General features: G+C 30.8%; 1 long non-coding RNA gene across 1 annotated transcript; it reads right to left on the bottom strand.

Annotated features, from left to right (window-relative positions):
* Positions 1–3,199: 3,199 nt before the first annotated feature.
* On the bottom strand, positions 3,200–7,496 carry LOC133201480 (uncharacterized). The gene is made up of 2 exons (XR_009723089.1): positions 7,270–7,496; positions 3,200–5,556 (listed from the first exon to the last, which is right to left on the bottom strand). It is a non-coding gene; the product is annotated as an uncharacterized LOC133201480 (long non-coding RNA).
* Between the last annotated feature and the right edge of the window lie 1,697 nt (positions 7,497–9,193).

The following is a 9,193-nucleotide window of genomic DNA, read 5'->3' as shown; positions in this document are numbered from 1 at the left end:
GAGAGATTAAAGGCGTATATAACGTCAAAAAATGGGAGGGGGGACTTTTAAAAGGAGCCTGGGTAACTATGCACCAGAAATACTAATGAAAAATCATAATACAAGGCAATAAATTTAAATTTACTCTATGTAGAAACAGGTGATCTTAGACAAGAAAGCAATTTTCGTGCCCAACAACCCAACAGAAATCTCTTACAAGTAATTAAAAAGTCACAGGATCGCTACTGTATAGAAACGTATTGGGGAAACCCACCACCAACAGCAGCATTACCAATATTTTTTTCAGATTTAACACGACTTAAATAAAACATATAAAAATTCACAAATACAGGTACCTTTCATAGGGTAAAACGAAACACTAATAGATATGTTGCTAGATTTAGACCCTATGCAAAAGTAATGTTATCATAATTTACCAGTAATATTTTAGTGTAAATACATATGCCAATAAATGTTACCCAAGACCATACTAAAAGTTCTTTTATCGTATGTGCATGACCCCCCCCCCCCCCCCCGCCCTCCTTTCGAGTCAAAAAAGCAATTGAATTATATGCCTGCAAGGAAATCTGGAAATTAAACGATTATAGTTTTTCAGATGAAATGCTTTCCTTCCTCGCCATAATACCTTAATAGCTTAAAAATTCCTAAATCTGCCAATTTTGTTACAAACCCTACCTCAGAAATGAAGCAACCTTCCGTGCAAGGAGCGTACCGTACCATACACAAAACGAAACGAATCGTGCACAAAATAAACCGTGCCTTTCACAAATATAACAAAAACCCTGCAAGAAACGAAACGAACCGTTCACAAAACGAAACGTACAGTGCAAAAAAAAAAAAAAAAAAAAAAAAAAAAAAAAAAAAAAAAAAAACGAAACGAACTGTATAGTACAGGTAGTAGCACGTTTTAGGATGTGTATTATTGTAAGAACTACGCACGCTAATTCTCGATTCCCGCCTTTACATTTTACATCCATTTAAATCAATATAAATGGCAAGTTGGCCATTCAGATTTCTTCTAATGCAAGAAATGCATTAACAATTTTAAAAACCAGTCTCAAAAGTTAATTGCTCCTATCAAAAAATCCTTTCATAAGGGGATAGAAAATTTAATCAATTTAAATCAAGCTTTAAAACATCACCAGATTTTTGAAAAGGTCATGAAAACACGAGGAGTGATCAAAAAGTTCGCAAACTATCTCTTTATTTAGAAAACCACCGTTCAGATTAGAATAAAATTTGGCATAAATATAGTCATACATATGTTTTATAAATAGCAGCTGTTATGTAATGTTTAGCTACATGTTTGTGACGTCACAATGTGAAAATGACATCACAATGTAGGTGCTTTGTGACAAAAAATAGTTGACTCAGTAGTACTTGAGCAACGAACGGCTGTAAAGTTTAGAGTTTATCTTGGAAATTCTTTTGCAGTAGCATATGATAATTTGTACAAGGTTTATGAAGACAAAAGACTTGCCAGAAGTTCATTCATTAATTTGATTGATTATTGTGGTGAGGGAAGGGGATGGTTAAAAATGATGTTTGTTCTGTTGCCTGGTGAATGCAAGCTGAGGAAGAGATCTGTTTTTAGTTGAGCAATTTGTTATGAAAGATCGCCAAGTAACAGTTAGAAAAATAGTTGAATATCTTAACAATAAAATAATTATTAAATCCCTAAAATATTGTTTATTTTAGACTTTAAACATATCAGATATGATATAAAGAAGGCGTCTATACTATATCCATATCGGATAAACGACGTTCCTAAAACTCGGGTTGTGATGATCACCATGCTCATTCTGGGAAAGGACATCCTAATCCACCCATCCTATTTTCGAAATTCGGCCATTTCTGACAAATGAACATTTTTTGTTATAAAAAATAACTTGCAGGTAAGAAATATAAGACTCGGAAAAATCTTTTAGCTTCTGTGAACAGAACGCCACGGAGTATGTCAGGTGACCGCCTGGATCACGTGATTCGCGCATGGGCAGAACGATGGAAGATGTGCTTTAATTCAGATAGGACTGCTTTAATAAAATGAACACTGAAACCTTATTTTATTTCTTTTATGGAAGTAATACAATTAGTTCGCGAACTTTTTGATCACCTCTCGTACATAAATGACTCTTAGATCTATTCGTATTTTTAATTTATGTAAAATTCAACATATCAGATTGATATAAATTACATTTTTCATTTGTTATTTCATTTGAAAATCGTATTAGAATGACCATTTTCCTGTTTTTAGTCTCTAAACATATGCCCCCTCCCCCATAACGCAAAAAAACCTTTGGTATTTGTGACATAACAATTCAAAATACCTGTAAAAAGGAATTGTTGTTTCACGGGATTGGGGAGGGTATAGATGATTTAAATATAAATTTCCGTTTTCTGTCGATTTCTATTGTGAAAAACACAAGTTTTTTTTCCAAATTAAAGACTTTTCTCTCTTAGCTTTACCAAATAAGTAATGTTTTATAAAAAAAAATCACATATATGTCTATAAGTATTTGAGTGATTTTCATATTTATATAGACTCTATATAAATATGAAAATCACTCAAATATTTTTGAAATTGATTTGTAGGCAGTTGGCAGAACAATACTATCGTTCGCCTTTCTTTTTTTGTTATCATAGAATCTTTAGGATTTATTTAAGCATACGTAATAAAGATATTAATTAATATAAGATAACAAAATAGGCAATATCATTTATAAGCAGTGGCAGTTGGCAGTAAGCAGTGGCAGTTGGCAGTAAGCAGTGAGCAATTGGCAGTAAGCAGTGAGCAGCTGGCTGTCGTATATGGAATTCCATATATCGCAATTTCATTTCAAATTCTTTTAAAAATAAGATTGTCTTTTATATCCTTTGTAGCTGTGACTTTTATATATATATATATATATATATATATATATATATATATATATATATATATATATATATATATATATATATATATATATATATATATATATATATATATATATATATATAAAATATCCATAGATTTTGAAAATATTCATAAATAATTTGTTTTAATTTTCATAAATAATGTTTTTATTAAATAAAAATAAAATGACTATCTGGCTTTTCTTTACGTATTTTATTACATATTCAACTGTTTCCATTAAGAAAGAGGATTTTCTATTCGTGTCCTCTTTTTTAAATTCAAAATGAAAAATGAAGACAATGCAATTTCAGAAATCGACAATTTTTTTTATTCATTTTCGTTATTGAATAAGTTAAGAATTGGTGTGGTCACCAATATTTATGTTTAAACAGATCAATAATGTATCGGTATTCCATAATCACAGTCAAAGGATTGGTGAATCCACCAATTTGAATTATCAAATATCTTCAAGTAAAGATTGATCTTGGTGGTTCCACCAAGAAAACAAGAGTGAATTTGACCATACATAATTCTACAATTCATTAAAAGAATTGGTGAACTTACCAACAAAACAACTGAAATATCTTCAAGAAAACTTGGTGATTCTACCAAAAATACAAATAGACAATTCAGCTCAAATTTAAAAAAGCAATCTGGTGAAATTCTCAATTACTTTTGATAATGATGATACTTTAAAAACGACGTTGGTGAATCCACCAGTGTTAAGACACTGAAACAACTCATTGAGAGAAACTGAGTGGAGGAACCACCAAAAACTAAAAAAGAAAGTATAACTAAAATTGTCCCTCATACAGAGTCGGTGGACTCACCAAAATGCAAAAAATCAACTAACAAGACATTCTCAATTTTACTCACAAATACTTGGTGGATCCACCAAAAATACAAACAGGAATACACAAGAATACTTGAATGATATACTGTCAACATTATCCGTGTAATTATCTATAGTGGGCATTTTGGTGGATCCACCAAAAGCTAAAAATCAAAAGACATTCATAATTTTCCTTTACAATTACCTAGTGACACTTCCTTAATACATTTATGTACACAAGGACAAAAAGCTGGTGGATCCACCAGAAAAGTCAAAAATCTACATGTAACCCAAAGTTCAACTAAATTGTCCTTAAATACAGAGAGGAGTTTGGTGGACTCACAAAACTGTAAAAAAAAAATCAAATAACTAGGCATTCTCGATTTCACTTACAAATACTTCGTGGATCCACCAAAATGCAAATAGGAATACTCAAGAATACTTAAATGATATATTGTCAACATTGCCTGTGTATTTATTAAAAGTGGGGAGTTTGGTGGATCCACCAAAAGCATTAAAATCAAAAAGCATTCGTAGTTTTCCTTTACAATGACTAAGTTCGTTTCTATACACAAGGACAGAAAGCTGGTGGATTCAACAGAAAAGACGAAAATTTACATCTTACCTCCTCTTTATGTTGATAGGTTTGCAATTCAACAATAAGTGGACCTATCAACATGTGATCAAAATAAATATGAAATACAATGTCAAAAAAGTGTATACAATTTCAAAAACAAATGTGCTTCCTCCAATAAGGCACAGTAGTATATAAACAATATATAAAAATAACCCTCCATGTACTGTTTTATCTGCACCCCAATACACAGCTGAATGAAACACTTCTTTTAACTCATTTTTTCAAACGAAAAATACTTTTCTTTGTTTCTTTAACGTCCCTTTGTAATCGGAGAATTTTTCCTTGCCTGCACCTAGTCTGCATGTCGTGCAGTGGTTGGGAAACCACGACGTAAGGATTAACACTTAACTGCGTGACTCTCGAGCAAAGTTAACGCTCTAATACTTAGTCATAGGAGCACCAAAAATCATCTTGAGCTAAACATTTCAATTCATACACTCCCCTGATGAAATCTTTGGGTGAAGCAATCAAAATACATTAACTTAGTATTCTCATATACAGATATAGAAAACATTAGGAATTCATACCGCATATGTAAAAGGGAACAATGATCTGAGAGGATCATCACCATTTAAATAATGAACACAGCACACACTTTAAGAATAAAAAAAAATAGATCATGTATTAGTCTTCTATAGATTATGTAGTCATTCCAAATAGAATTAAAATGATACATGGAAGTCTAACACAATCACAATATGCAAGAGTTGATATTATGCATTTTTTACTCCTAAGATTGATGGAAATATATTTGTATCCCTTTTCACAACTTTGACATGCTTTGCGAGAGTCAAGGTCCAAATTACTGACTGTTCCAAATTCTGTTTGTGAAGTGGGTTTCCTAGTTCCAGCTCGTGGGTAACATTGTGGTAAAATCCTAGTGGTTGGGCCTTGATCTGTATCATTTGACATCTGATATGAAATTTCACTTACACGTTTTAGCAATCCTTCCACTATGAACTGTTGAGTAATTTTCCCTGATGTTTTTTGAATAAAAGAACCACTATTGTTTATATATCCAATTTACTTTAAAAGCGTCATCAGAATATTATACCGATGATTTCTTGTTTAATACTTTTCTGTGGTCTCTATATAAACGTATCCTTTACACATCTATGTGTTTTCTGTTTTTACTCCTCAGACATCTTGGTGGTTACGGTCCTGCTGGGTTGTTTACCTCCATCTTATGCCCTGTGATAGAAGTACATGTAGAAAGTCTATGAATGGTGCACAAAATTTAAATGACTCTTATTTTCTGTTATATATATATATATATATATATATATATATATATATATATATATATATATATATATATATATATATATATATATATATATATATATATATATATATATATATATGTTCTATAGAATCTTAAATTTAAACAAGTAAACAGAATTTGAAATAGAGGGCCGATAGGCCACATCGCTAAATCGGTTAATTATTGAAGAGTTTAAATTAAAAAAAAAATGTCCCAACATTTAATCTCCACTGCATTGCCCTACCCCCAGGCAGATGCGTTGAACACATTTGTATCTACATCACCTGAGGATGCTTCTCAATAAATTTTACTTATTATGGCTTTCTTATTCTTGATTTTTTTAAAACTTATCCCTTAAATTCCTTTGCATAACTTTGATCAGCTATTGTGACCCCACACTACCGGCAGGGGTCATGATTTGATATTACCATGATGAAGTGTCGTGATTTTGATTGTATTAAATGCGTATCCTATATTTGTAAATATTATATAATTAATATACTAATATACGATAGCTTTTAATTCAAGATGACGGAAGATTTTGTAACCAAATACTGTACGTATATACATAAATTAACGCATTCAAATCGTACATGTGTGTGTTTGTTGTAGGGGAGAGGGGTAAAAAATTATCTTGACAAATGACTCTGCTTGACAACACAGTTTTAACAATATTGTTATTTGATTTATTTTGTTTCTTTTTAATATGAGAACATTAAGAAAAAATCTTATAGGCCTGTCTGCAACAGGTTTGTTCTCCGATTCTAAAAATCTGAGTTCTGGATTTTAATGTTCTAAAATTTGGGTTATTTAATTTTCACTCCCGAGGACCTGTGAACAAATTGATTTACAATAAATCTTCAATTATTTCAATAGAATAGAAGCCAAATTTTATAGTTTGATGAGAATCACTTGCCAGAATTTTGTCCTAAATTCTAGCAATTACAGATTAAACAACAGTAGACTTTGACTCTAAGTACTCATGATCTAAAGTGATCGTACTATGTTTTTTTACAATACATGAAATTGAAAGGTTGCCATTCTTATTCCCTATAGCCCCAGTTAAACAAATAAATACTAGTATATCCTATTTCAAAAGCGTTGTTTTTAAAAAGAGCGGGCAAATCTTTGAAAATGTTTTCTCACATTAGAACCCGAAAATATTCGTGCTTGATACAATAATAAATATAAAATAATAATAAATAACAATAATAAAAAAAAATATACAGACATTTCTATCGGAAATGAAGATTGTTTTAATCATTTTATAAGTGTTTTTGTCACATGTATCAATGCGTTAATTCAAAAAAATTATATAGAATGTGTTGTTATGATTCTAAAGTATTCAAATATATAATTTTAAAATAATCAAATGAGCAAAGTAAAGGACGCACGTCGTACTAACATGACAATTGTGTGTACCAACACTAGTAGAGTGAGCACACAAATAAAAAAAGGAACGCACATGTAGACCTTCATCAAATATAAACCCGTTTCGTTTACAAAAATTTCACTTGTTCCATTTATTTATCTTGATATTTTTTAAAATGTTCTTCACTTCTTTATCAACAAAATATCCAACAAGATAGAAACACATTCTTCATATTACGTTTCTAAATTTCCAAATAAATGCGACTTACCATTATAACACCAACAAATTCTTCTTTGATTCTTCCAAATGCCTTCATCTTTTTAAACATGTTAAATGAGTCCTTTTCATTTGCATGCATTATGATCCAATGTATACAGTAACTCTGCTATCATTCAGGTAGTTGTCATTGAGTGTTTTCAGTATATTCCATTCAAAAAGCTTAGATATAAACTTTATCTCCCATGTCTACTATAAACAATGCAATGCGCAGCCTTACTTCCTGTTACATGCGTAATTCCAACTCTCATTCGATTCAAATTATGATGTTGTAACACGTGCGGGCTCTGATGGTCAACAGAGATTGCTATTAGTTTCATCCCCCTTTCTCCAGTATAAAAACTTTTGTTGGAACATGTAAATAACTTAACTCTTACAATCACTCAATATCTCTCTCATTCTCACTCTCTCTCTCAAAAAAAATTCTTTTTCTATAACTTTTGTACATTTATATTATGTTCTATAAGGTGTATATGTAAGAATAAAAAATGTTACAAATGATATTTTTTATTTGAAAAATATTAGTATATCTTTTTACTTATCTATTAATTGGATATTTAAGATAACTTTGGGAGAAAAAAAAATCTTCAACAAACTTTTCGGTCAACTGTTACAGTAACTTAGTGTGAAAAATAAACATGAAGAAAACAAGCGACATAGCAGCTGTAAAACATTTTCATACCACTCTTATAATATAAACAGGAAATCAGATTGGATCAAAGTTGCTAAAAGTTAGATGCGAGTCTTGTTTATTTTACATTGCATTTTTCGCATAACACAATATTTGAGGTCCTATTATAGAAATTTGAACAATAAAGGCGGTTTATACATTTACCTCGTAGATTGATTGTTTATTTTTTTAACGCCGAGTGGGCAATATTTCAGCCATGTTTCGGTGGATTTACTGCTTAGATAAAACCTTTTTGTGTCTCACACGGGGAGGGGGTAGAAGCAAATAAACTTGAACAAAATAGCTAAAAGAGCCATAGCTGCCTTACCGACGACACGGCCGACTCAAGCATTTAAAAAGAAATCACCTGTTTCTATTTATAGATAAATGTACTTTTTCAATTCAAGACATACATGTATGTAATCATTTATAAAACATAATAAAGAAAAGCATAGAAAAGATGCACAAAGAAAAAAAAATCAAAACACATAAATAGAAAAAAATGTGGGCTCGAACTTGCAATCACCATTTTTACATTCCAGCAATCATATCACTGCGCCACGAAGTCATTGATGTCGTATGGATAAATTCAGGACCTCTTGATCCCGCTCTCCCTCCGATTTAGGGGAAAAAACTTATCCACTTTATACTATATCATACATTGCGTTAAGTGTGGTATTTGAATATTGAGTTTTAACTTTTTTCCAATCCATCTTCAAAAATATATAATACGCTTTCGCATTCAAAAAGATATTCCCTGCTTCAACACCCCTAACGTTATATTAACTGATCCCTAAACAAAATCAGTCTATTTTCTGAACAATAAAAAAAAACATGTATCAGAATTTATTTAAAAGTATTTTAAGAGGTAATATCATTAGCATTTCTTTTCTAGAATACGATACTTCATGTTCCATCCACTGATTTTTGGTGTGAGTGTAGTAAATGAACTTGTACCTTAAGTTTCAAGTATTCATTATCACAAAAAATAGTCATATGTATTGCGAGGAGCAAGAAGTTGGAACTGCTATAAACTGATGTGGATCTTGTATTTCCTTATTCTTGCTAATTAATGTAAAGTAAACTGGGTTGACTTGGATAAATAGCTAATTAAGCTATAGGCTGTCAGTAAGAATATTAAGAATGAAATGTATTTCTAATGTCTTTTAAATCACATCTTAAATGGTTTTAAATGAGATATTCAATTCTAAGTCTAATGATATCATAAACACACAATCCGTAGTTT

The sequence above is a fragment of the Saccostrea echinata genome, unplaced genomic scaffold (assembly GCF_033153115.1).
Source record: "Saccostrea echinata isolate AGI-Se365-2 ecotype Australia unplaced genomic scaffold, CSIRO_AGI_Sech_v1 ptg000044l, whole genome shotgun sequence".
NCBI classification, from domain to species: domain Eukaryota; kingdom Metazoa; phylum Mollusca; class Bivalvia; order Ostreida; family Ostreidae; genus Saccostrea; species Saccostrea echinata.
Note: the sequence above shows the minus strand (reverse complement) of the source record. Positions and strands in the feature narration are given on the sequence as shown.